The sequence below is a fragment of the Paroedura picta genome, chromosome 5 (genome assembly GCF_049243985.1).
Source record: "Paroedura picta isolate Pp20150507F chromosome 5, Ppicta_v3.0, whole genome shotgun sequence".
Classification (NCBI taxonomy): domain Eukaryota; kingdom Metazoa; phylum Chordata; class Lepidosauria; order Squamata; family Gekkonidae; genus Paroedura; species Paroedura picta.
Genome location: NC_135373.1, coordinates 70,290,325 through 70,302,581, shown reverse-complemented (window position 1 = coordinate 70,302,581; position 12,257 = coordinate 70,290,325).

The window sequence follows — 12,257 nt, the reverse complement described above, 5'->3', positions numbered from 1 at the left end:
CTTCTTTCTTTTTGGCCTTTCCCTGTGACTTCCTCCTAGAAGAACTAGAAGTAAAACTTTAAATTAAGTGTAAGTTAGGGCTCTATTAATGGTTGCCCCTAATATATTGAATTTATTGACTAGCCCTTGGAAATTTTTTCTTCAATTTTAGCTTCACAGAAAATCTCTGAGATAGGCTAGTCTGATACCATTTCCACACTAGCCATATTGCTCAGATTTGCATTTTTCAAGGTGGAATTTAATTCGGGGTTGCCGGATAGAAAAATGCTTGCATTTGATTTTTCTCCTACGGCCGCCATTTTGAGTCATTTGTTCCTGGCCCTTTCCTCACCATCAACATCCCTCCCCCTCCCAAATCTGACTTTAAAAAAAAAAGTGGCATTGTGTTACAGCACTGTTTCTAACAATAAAAAACAGTGGTAGTCTTGCTCATTACACTGCAGCACTATTGTAACATGATGACCTACTTTTAAAAAATTACATCTAGACTGATTATGCACGGTGGTGGCCAAGCTGGGCCACCACTAATTTCTGGCCCCTTGCTTCCTGTGCACCAAAGCGGGAAGATTTTCCCTACCAGACACAGGCAGCTCTGGCTTTTCTTGTGTGCACATGAAACCGGGGAAGGAAGGTTCTACTGTGCTTCACTGCAGTGGCATCAGCAACAGCAGTCGTAGGGAGAGTGGGGTTTACTTCATGATACCACCCTGAGCCGTATGGGAGGGTGGTATGAATGAATGAATGAATGAATGAATGAATGAATGAATGAATGAATGAATGAATGAATGAATGATGGTGGGATAATGTCACAATGTTATCCCACTATTGGCAAAGCACTGTGGAGACTGCTGGGACACTGTAGTTGGGGAAGGAGCCAGGCCTGGAAAACCCGGCATAGTTGCCGATGGTGGCCATGTTACAAAAGGGAACGCCGAAAAATCAGCGTTCCCTTAACACAGGGCATCAGAGGCCCTAAAGCAGGCTAGGGCTGGGAGGGGGCTGGGCTGAAAGCGACATCATACATCAACGGTAATTTGTCCCACTGCTGTGTAAGCACTGGGCCAGCTTATCCCTCCCATGCATAATCGGTTCCAGAATACTTGGCAGGGAGGTGGTGCTCAAGGAGACAGAATAGTGGGATTAAGGGGCACAACTAAACAAAGGTTCAAACAGGCACCATTTGGGGGGGGGGGACCCTTGGAAAACAGGAAGAGAACAGACCATCATGGGAGGTTGTCTCCCTCTAACTCTCAGTACTAAAAACATGGTGAGCTTCAAAGGGGAGGAAAGCCAGAATGCAGGAAGCAAAGTGTCAACTCACAGCATGCAATGGAAATCCAAAGGGAGGATAAAGCAAGGTATGTCTCAAATATGGAAACGGTCTAAGAGAGAATGGCTGACTTCAGCTCATCATGGGGGTTTCACGAACATAGTTCAGCACATAATATTCCACTGCACCACACTGGCTCAGTTCCACACTGGATCAGAGGTGCACAGATATGTGAACTGGATCCAGCCTTATACATTTTCTGTTCAAAGAAATAAGGGAATCAACAAGAATGTTAGTCCACAAGAAAGCATTCTGGAGTTCTTTTAGAAGAAACAGCAGTAATGTAACTGCACTAGTTGTGCATATGAATGGTGAAAAGCTCTCATCAAAGGAACAAACTTTAAACAGTCAAAGATTTTTAGAGTTTGCTCTGATATCTGATGGTATTTTGAGATGCAAAGACCTCAACTGTTGATTTCAGATTTGCCCAGAATTCATATAGCCCAATTCTATAACATAGGTTTATATCTTCTTAAACCCTAGAAAATGGGTTTAGAGAAAAGTTAGGTGATGTGTATTTATTTAAAATATATTTATATCCTGCCTTTCACACCAAAGTGGAACCCAAGGTGGATAATAATATATGCTGAAACAATGCTGCAAAAATAATAATAATAAATAACAAAAGCTTGGCAAAACTGTCAAATATAGAGTTTCATGAGTTTTAATTGGACTACTTTCATTTTGTTCTTCCATTTTATGTTGGGTTTTACTATGTCAGCCTCAGCTGCTTAGGCTAAGCCTATCCACTCTGACTTGGAAGAAATGGGGGTGGAATGGATCTTGGTAATCTAAAGTAGTGATCCCCAACCTGTGGGCTGTGGACCACATGTGGTCCGTCAACTAATTGGAGGTGGGCCGTGAAGGACGCCCCCTTCCCCCCCCCCGGCCCTTTACAACACACTTCGGGTGTCATTGTCTCCCATCACTCCCAGATGGGACTATCTCGTTGCAGAGAAATAGCTCAGGGTTCCCATTGATTTGTCATTGTCATGAGTTAAAATTTCCATGAAAATAAAATGTTCTTTATGTTCATTGTTGTGGCGTGTCTGTATCTTATTTTGAAGGGATGTTTAAACATTACCATAGCGATCAGAGAGTGTTAGGGCAGTGGTTGAGAGTAGAGAACTACCCCCCCCCTGGCCTCAGTAAAATTGTCAAGCGTTGAGTGGTCCCTGGTGATAAAAAGGTTGGGGACCACTGATCTAAAGATCATTTCTAATTCTAGGACAACTCCAGGCCCCACCTTGAGACTGTTAACTTTACCTGAACTACCCTTAAGTCTACAAGATGAAATTCTGTCACTAAGGAGTGGCAAGAGAGTTTGGGTGGTTTCAGGGTGGAAAAGCATATGAAGTTCCTTAATCAGAGGAGTACTGACCTTGTTGTGCCAAGTTAAAGCCTCTTTGGTGCCTGCAGACAGAGAGACAATTGATTATCTCAATACATTCCAACAATCTGGTTCCCCTAACAGTTGCCACCCACTGGCTAACTGGTCAGCTGGTCATATTGCTGCAAATACTGGCTGACCATTCCTTGAGCGGTCAATGGCTCAGAATAGTCAGGGTGCTAATTTCATATTAAAGGGAAGTCTTCTCCTGAATGTCCATGCAGGCTTGGGGAAAGTAATTGCCTCTGATTAAGGAAAGGTTGGTGTATGTGTGATGTATAGCAGGTTTTGTGTGGAAGAGACTGAAGGAAAAACACACAGAAGCTGCCATGAGCATGCTTGTCTGTCTCTCCTGCTATTATTTTTTATCACCTGGTATGTGTAGCCAGGAGATCCAAGGGTTGTCCGGCGTGAGACATGCAGAGGTGGTTTGCCATTGCCTGCCTCCATGTCATGACTCCTAGTTTTCCTTAGAGGAACAACCACCCAAATCTGTGGAGATCTCCCATACGAATACTAGCTAGAGGTGGCTCTACTTAGCTTCTGAGATCTGATGGGATCAGGCTTGCCTGGGCTATCTAAGTCAGGGCTGTATTTTCTTTCTCTGTCTCTTTCTGGAAAGCTGAAGAGTAGCAGATCAGTGGCACTGCAGGAATACATCTTTCCTTCCATACATATTTATAAAGTAAATATTACAGAAATTTCATGAAACTTTCATCCAAAGGGAAGCAGATTCAGATAGTATTCTCTCTAGGGCTTCTGGCTGTTCAGTAGACAGCATATAATATTAATATTCAGGAAAACAATCTTTCTGCATCTGCAAGACCCTCAAAACTTATAAACCCCTGTGCCATCTAGCTGGTCCCATACAATGACTTAGTTTGCACAACTGATGTTTTCATGTAGCTGCGAGGGCCTTTGCACAAATAACAGCCTGCCACTTTTGTTATAATGTGACTAAAAACCCTTGATTGTTTATTTGGTAAGAAGTCTTTTCAGTATGGCTTAAGAACTTCAAAACCATTCTGAAAGACTCCTTGATAAGACGCCACAGAGGTTTTCCAAACTGGATCTCTACAAGGTTCTAAACTTTGTTAGTCAGTCAGTCAGTAACCTTTTATTGGCATAAAATATGTATAAGACATAAAAAATAGGGTTTAAAATTTCAACAAAATAATAAAATAGGCCATGGGGTTACAAACCAAACAGATCTTAAAATGATTAAATAAACTATAAAAGATAAAATACAAGGTAGGCAGCATATTATAAAAGCATCTTAGTTAAAACTCTGGCAACTAAAATGGTTACCTCTGGGTCTTTTTCAGAGAGCAGAAATTGCAAGGTCATAGATTTACTTACAGAAGGCTTGTTTCCCAGCAAAGCAACAAAGCTGTCATCCCGACACTGCTCATATAAGGGGCAATCTAACAAAATGTGTGAGAGAGTCAGGGCAGCCAGAACCACATGGACAGAGTATCGCATGGTATGGGATACGGTGGAATCTTCCCTCTAAGACCTTTGAGGGGAAAGCATTCATTCGTGCCAGGAGAAAAGCTCTTCTCAGGGGTGAGACATCAAGAAGATGCAAATATGTAGGCATAATATTTCTCTGCATAGTGATGCCAAAGAATGCTGGTGAGCAGACTTGAGGCTGGGTAGGTATGAGTTCCTGCTGCTCATGGTCTAATATTCTCTGTTTAATAATCCGGAAGATACATTTTTCTTCCAGAGGTAGTAGGGAGTTCAGATCGATGCCAATGGAGACTAATTTTTGTTCTAAACTTTCAACTAAGGGGTGCTTACTATACAGCTGTAATAATTTATTACTATGTTGCAAAGTGTAAACAATAAACAAAACTATGGGATTCTCCATTAATCCCAATATTTCTTCAGTTTAATAGAAATGTGTTTTGGGTGTGGCTAAAGATGTTGTCCTGAGGGGATTGCAGTGCAATCACTGGAGCCTGACAGGGCTCAATTGTGGAAGCAATTGACAGAAACCCCACCTCATTTTTTCTACCCAGGAAGTCCTAGGGACTTTAGGGGGTTTATCTCCCCGGATTATAGGCTGTCAGCGTTTCAGGACAAGAGGACGACCGCCATATTCTATCTTGGACTATTTTTCTTTCTTTCTTAAAAGAAACTGTTTCAACCCTCTTCTATGATTTATTTACTGCAAGTGAATGCGGTAGACTGGGTGGAGGACAGCATCTGGCAGCCTCAATGAAATCCATTAATCAACGCTTCTATAAACAACACCAAGTAATCTGCTTTTTGCCTCTCTCTTTCCCTCCCCCCTCTCTGCCTGAGTAGCCACCTCCATTTGGGGCAGGCTAATTTTCTTAAGCAGAAGAAGAGGACTTAGATTAACTAGCAATAGCTTTTACAGCAGTTGTTTTGGTTTCCAGAGATAAGAGCTGTGATTGGGAAGATCTCACGAGAACTCTGCTCCAGGATGAGATTATTGGCTTCACTGACTTCAAAATGTCATTTACTAGTGCCAGGAAATTCTGATATGCGACCAGCTCTTAAAAGACACCTTTTTTGGCTATACTAAATTCAGCTTGCTGAAAGTGCTTTAGTTCTGAACTGCCCTGTTTTTAATCTCCGTGCTGTTTTTTGGTCTTCTGTTTTGTTTTTTGTTTTTCATTCTACACTGAAGAATGTCGGAGGACTAAACATACTTTCGCTTTTGCCTAGGACTGTATAGGACCTCTCCTGGCTATTTGCAATATTGTCTGAGATTAGCTGGTGACTTATAAGCCTAAAACATGTCTATGTTAAAAAGAATGGCCCATCTAATAGAGAAACAAATCCAAGATTTGAAAGCATTAACAGAAGGTTTGCTTAAGGATATTTTCAAGGAGATCCAAGATGGCAAGGAAGAAGTTTTTAACTGGACTGATGGACCAATAACAGTGGTTGATGACAGCACTAAACAAGGTTGGAAATCATCAGCAAAAGAGAAATCTGAAATTTTGGAGATGGAAAAGGGGATGTCGGAGCCTCGCAGAAAACATGACTTCCCAGATAAGGACACCCTTTTTAAAAAGGCATACAGCTATTTCAAAGCAACAGTACACAAAAATCAACCGAAAGATATATGGATCTGTTTTGAAAGTAATTGATTTAAAGGAGCTTCTCAGGAAAAAAATTGTACTGATACATTTTGGATTGGAGTCCCGGGGGTACAACTGCCTCAAGATTCATCGGTGAATATTCTGTGGGAACAACTGCACTTTCTACCCCGAAGTCTAACTGAACAGAACATAAGTTTATGGGAACAACAAGGTGCAGTAAGCCTCGATATGAGACCCCCTTAAGAAGATTGGGGAAGGGAAAGGAGAAGCAAAACGAAGGGGGAACAAGATGTTTGAAATCTTTTCTTTATTCTTCTTCTGTACACTTTTAAGGCAATATAATTGTGCTGGAAATGTTATGATAAAGTGGGGGTTTCCCCTTTTTTATTAGTGTGTTGTTATAGGGCCAAAGTTCATACTGCTCTACAAGAAATGTTCAATGTTAAGTATTTAATTCAAACCTGAAAATATGGCGTAGAATATCGGTCAGGAAGGCTCTTTGACTATGTTAAGTATAAAATGTTTTATAGGTGGTATGTGACACCAAAAGTGATTGCTAAAATGGCTAAAAACTATGTTAACAAATGTTGGAAATGTGGTGATAAAGTAGGTTTCTTTTTTTAAATGTGGTGGAAATGTGAACAAGTTTATAAGTTTTGGGCAAAAGTTCATACCATTGTGTAGTTAATGTGGGGTCTTAGATTTCCTATGTAAGCTGAATCTATGTTATTAAGTATATCTCCGCAGTGCCTCCCAGCCCAAACTCAAAGCTTAACTAAAAGGAGACACTTAATGGAGGGGGTTTAAATGTAACAAATGAAAACTATATTTTATTGTTCTTTGTATTAACAACTTATATTACTTGTCTTATTTCTATACTTCTATTATATAATTTAAAATTAGAAATGTGTTTTAAGTGTTGCTGTTTATCTAATAATGAGCCTCTTGTGGCGCAGAGTGGTAAGGCAGCGATATGCTGTCTGAAGCTGTCTGCCCATGAGGTTGGGAGTTCAATCCCAGCAGCCGGCTCAAGGTTGACTCAGCCTTCCATCCTTCCGAGGTCGGTAAAATGAGTACCCAGCTTGCTGGGGGGTAAAACGGTAATGACTGGGGAAGGCACTGGCAAACCACCCCGTATTGACTCTGCCATGAAAACGCTAGAGGGCGTCACCCCAAGGGTCATACATGACTCGGTGCTTGCACAGGGGATACCTTTACCTTTACCTTTATCTAATAATTCTGGGCCTCCGGGGAGGGCGGTATATAAATATAATAAATAAAATAAATATTATTTCTAGTGTTTCCAAAGTACAGGTTATACCTTGTATACCTTGCATGTTTCTAGGGGGAAGTAGTTCTCTACTCTTCAGGTCATTCCAGGTATCACCTAGCTTCTACCTGAAAAGAATCTTTTCACACCCACTCCTTTTGATGGATATATTTCACTGTAGAGGAAACAAGCCTTCTCAGTTCCTTCAGATCTTTATCCGTTTTGTGGTTCTTCTATTTTATACCATCCTTGCACATTCTTCCAATCAACTTTCAAACCACCCTATTATAATACCTTATTATGTTATTAAACTGCCAGGTATAGCCACTTGCCTTAAAATTGAAAATACTTCCATGCCTCTTTTTTACTCCTGAATTAGCACTCATCATATTCAATTGTTGCAGCCTATTCAGAGGCTTAACATAGTTCCTAAATGCAAGTGAGCACTGCCTGCCCTTAGCATGGATGCCTTCCATCCTAAAATCTGCTGCCTTTCTATGGAATGCAAGCATCCAGATAGATGATGCCAGTCTTATTCAAAAGAAGGTTCAGATGCAGCCCAACACTGAAATTGAATCAGCTACTCTGCATCCAAATCCATCCCCCCCCAAAAAGAGCAAATGTCACTGCCTTTTCAGTGCTTCAGCTGAGGACAGTGGCCTTGGCCAAGCAATGATACCCTTGATGGGATCATTCAAGGGGGTTAAGCAGGATGCTTTTTAAAATGAGCATTCACATTTATTTATTTTCAGTCATTTAGACCAGTATACCCATTGGCACTACAAGTAAAAATGAGCATCTTGCTTAAAACCACTGTCTTGTATATACCTTCAGCCTTGCAATCCTTGTGATGTGGTGGCTGCTGCTCCTGGACCATTTTTTAAAGTCTGCAGAGGCACTGAGGTCTTCATTGGCCTTATCAATAAGGATTAATATTCTCAAATGGCAATAGATTTATAAGTTTTAAAATAGTGTTATTTTATTTTAGATCCTAGTGAAAGACTTCACCAGCAAATATTAAGTTGGTAAGACTTGGCCCTTTAGTATAATTTTGATAATAATAGCTAAAAAGCTTGCTTTTGATTTATATTTATATATATGGAGGATACTTAAAGAAACAATGACTGTATACTTATAACAATTATAGGAGGTATATATTGTTTGAGACTGGAATAACGACTGTGTTAAGATGTTATCTTCTGTTCTGAAAAAATGGTTGACAAGCTTGTACTAATTGCATGCTTTTATATTTTAGAAAAACAACAACTGATAACAACCACTGATGAAAATACCTTTGAAAACGGTTTAAATCCGGAGGCCGTTTTGGTTGTTCTATTAAAAGAAGAGATAAGACATTTCTAGTTATATTTATTGTTAAATTGTTTAAATGTTTATTATAGCCTAGGGTAGGTCCTTTCTTCTGTTATTATACTCATTTCGAACTGTCCTTTTTTCGTGGTGTACTCTTAAGCTTCCATTAGTTGTCAATGTTGTCAGTGCTGCTACCTAGCTATATTATGATCAACAGGTGAGCAGCTTTTACTGAGAAGTTGAGCCATAGAAGAAGACTGACACGTGGAATGCTGCTATGATAGTTTGTGTTAGTCTAGCCTTAATCCCTTTGTCACTGTTGAAACTGGCAGGAGCAAAATAAGCATCATCTGACCTTTCAGTTTGGTGCTGGCTTTTGTCCTGAGCTGCTCTTTCTAATAAATGTCTCCATTCCTTCCACTGCTATAATGAGATTTATTTCCCTTCAGTTTGCCTCAGGCTTCTTTCAATTGCTTTACACTCCACTGGGGACTCAAAGGTAGGGAGACTCTTAGGATATAGGTTTTAACAGCTCCTTTACTGAGAAAATGATTTACATGAACATTATACTGAAATAATGCATTATCAGGTTTCCCTTGATATTTCTGAAGTACATCTAGCCCAAAACCTGGGATGCCCTTCCCCAAATTAGGTATTGGCAGGGTCATAGCTACAAGAGGGCAGAAAGGGGCAGGGCCTACCCTGAAATTTCCTCCCCCTGTAGGAGGCCAACAGCATGAGACCATTGACCTCCCAGTGTCAGGGGAGGAAGAGAAAGGAAGCCAGCAGGGCTGCAATATGGTGGATGATAGGGGACAATCCAAACAGACAGCCTGCCCTGCTGAATGGCCTTCAGCTTCTAACTGGATGTGGGAGTTGGTAAATGGGGATTCTCAGCCTTGTTGCTGTGCATGGGAGATTCCAGAGGCACAAACCTTTGTTCCTATGCCTGCCTTCCCAGCAGCTGCCTGCTTGGAGACAGCACACACTTCTGATCTGCAATGTCCTGGGGATCAATAACAAAACCCCCATGTTGGCCACCTGCAAGCCAGATGCTTGCCTCACTGCCAGAGGCCTCTCGTCTGGCTTGGGAAGCAAGTAGTCCAGAGGGCTCCTCATGAGTAGGCAGCTTTATTTGGGTGCTAATGTCTCATTTTGCTTCTCTTATAGTGCTCTATTCCAGCAGTAAGTACTAATGGCTACATTGCATCTAGGGATTGAATAAAAATGGTATGCTCACATGCTGGGGATTGGGAGCAGAATAAATGCCCCTGAGGCATTTGTTTAGATTATCATTATTTTTGTCTTTTTAATGTTTAAGAAAAGGCCAAATTTCTTGCTTTTCTTTTCTTGATTTTTGTAATCAGCTGGCAGGCCTCAGGGACATCATCAATGTGCAAGTGGACTGGCTGCGAAGGCAAGACCTGGATCCCAGAGAATGGACTCTTAATCTGGAGGTGTTCCAGCTCCTGATGACCTGCTTTGGACAACCGTATCCTGACCTGATAGCATCAGTGGCAAATTGCAAGATACCTCATTTTATGTCAAGGTTTCAGGAACCCCTGGCAGCGGGGTTGGATGCCATGACTCACTGTTGGCTGCCCAAACTTCTGCATGCTTTCTCTCTCATCCTGCTCATCAGCTGCTTGACCAACAGAATCCACCTGAGGGGGCAGGCGTCATTCTGGTGGTTCCCTTTTGGCCTCATCCCCTCCCCTCTTGATTCTTTGATCTTACAGTTGGCACTCGAGGAACCATGGCATTTACCAGACAGGCCAGATCTACTCCAGGGCACTCGAGGAACCATGGCATTTACCAGACAGGCCAGATCTACTCCAGGGCCTGCACCCTGACACCTTAAAATGACAAGTTGCAGCAATCAGTGTGACCTTGGGAAACAAATGCCACAGGAACCTGAACTCCAAGCAAATACATCAAGTGTTTCCTCAAGGGTTTAACACAATTAGCATCCCTGGTGCAACATCATTTCCCTTCCTGTAAGTTATTGATTGTTCTGAAGTATACACATGGCTTCTGTTTGAACCATTCTGGTAAGCAGAATTTAGGTTCCTGAGCTAGCAGGTCGTCTTTCTTGTGATGGAAACCTCAGCACACTGGGTGTCAGAGATCACAGCACTGTCAGGCAGGCAGGAGTTGTGTTTCTTCTATAAGGAACCTGTGACACTTTATACCAATCCATCATTCATTCCCAAGGTAAACTTGGTGTTCCACAGAAGCCAGAGTCTCGTATTGCCCATCTTATTTGCTAACCCATCTTATTCGCTAAGGATGAAGGAATGGGAGTGGCACACCTTTGATATTCACAAGGCTCTGTACATCTATCTGAAGAGAACAGCTCCTATTAGACTCTCAGGTGTGTTTTTTTTATCCCATAGAGCTCAAAGTTTGGGGAGAGTGATATCCAAATCCACCACTATGTGTTGGATGAAGCCCTGTATACACAAGGCTTATGAGGTCCTGGGGCTGTGGCTGCTGTCGGGAGTGACTGTGCACTTGACCAGAGCAGGAGAAACATTGGCAACGTTTACCACCAGGAGCCTCGGCGGAAGAGATTTGCAAGGCGGTGACTTGGTCATTCTTCTCCATCTTTGTGAGAGACTATACTTTAATGAGCTACAGCTTGCAAGTAAAAATATTTAGTCATATAAGAAAACAAGCCTCAGTAGGTCTACTTAGAATCCAGGTCAGGTCAATTCACAATGCAATCCCTTCCACAGGTTTAATCCACTGTAAACCCATTGTATTGTACACTCAACTATATGTATATAAGGCTGCTGTTGTTGTTGGATGCGAAGTCGTGTCCGGCCCATCGTAACCCCATGGAAAATGATCCTCCAGGCCTTCCTGTCCTCTACCATTCCCTGGAGTCCATTTAAGTTTGCACCGACTGCTTCAGTGACTCCATCCAGCCACCTCATTCTCTGTCGTCCCCTTCTTCTTTTGCCCTCGATTGCTCCCAGTATTAGGCTCTTCTCCAGGGAGTCCTTCCTTCTCATGAGGTGGCCAAAGTATTTGAGTTTAATCTTCAGGATCTGGGCTTCTAAGGAGCAGGCAAGGCTGATCTCCTCTAGGACTGACCGGTTTGTTCACCTTGCAGTCCAAGGGACTCGCAAGAGTCTTCTCCAGCACCAGAGTTCAAAAGCCTCAATTCTTCGATGCTCGGCCTTCCTTATGGTCCAACTTTCACAGCAATACATTGCAACTGGGAATACCATAGCCTTGACTAAACGCACTCTTGTTGGCAGGGTGATGTCTCTGCTTTTTAGGATGCTGTCTAGATTTGCCATAGCTTTCCTCCCCAGGAGCAAACGTCTTTTAATGTCTTTGCTGCAGTCCCCATCTGCAGTGATCTTGGAGCTCAGGAAAATAAAACCTGTCACTACCTCCATGTCTTCCGAATCTATTAGCCAGGAATTGAGAGGGCCGGATGCCATATAAAGTTGAGTGCACAGCAAATATGTGTGTGTGTGTAATATTGGGTAAAAATCATTGTGCCAAGGATAATTTCATAGCTATCTGTTTCAACAGATATGTCTTCTATGTAGAAAAACTGTAATCTTTGATGACATCGGAAGTATATCTCTGCCATGTCTAGCGATTGCATATGCGTGTCTTGAGGACATGAAGCTAATTACAATTTATGCCACTTCTGATACTGATTTGCATCAGGAAAATATTTCAATGAAAACCTGAGAAGAGGAGAGTCCTACCATGGAAAACGCAAAAATTAAACAACAGAAATGCCTCCCTCCAGCCTAAACGTCCTCTGTCATAAAGACTTATATCAGCAGACACCAGGACATTCCGGGGGGGGGGGCGGAGAGAGAGAGACTTCTGCGCATGCTCCCGCCTAAG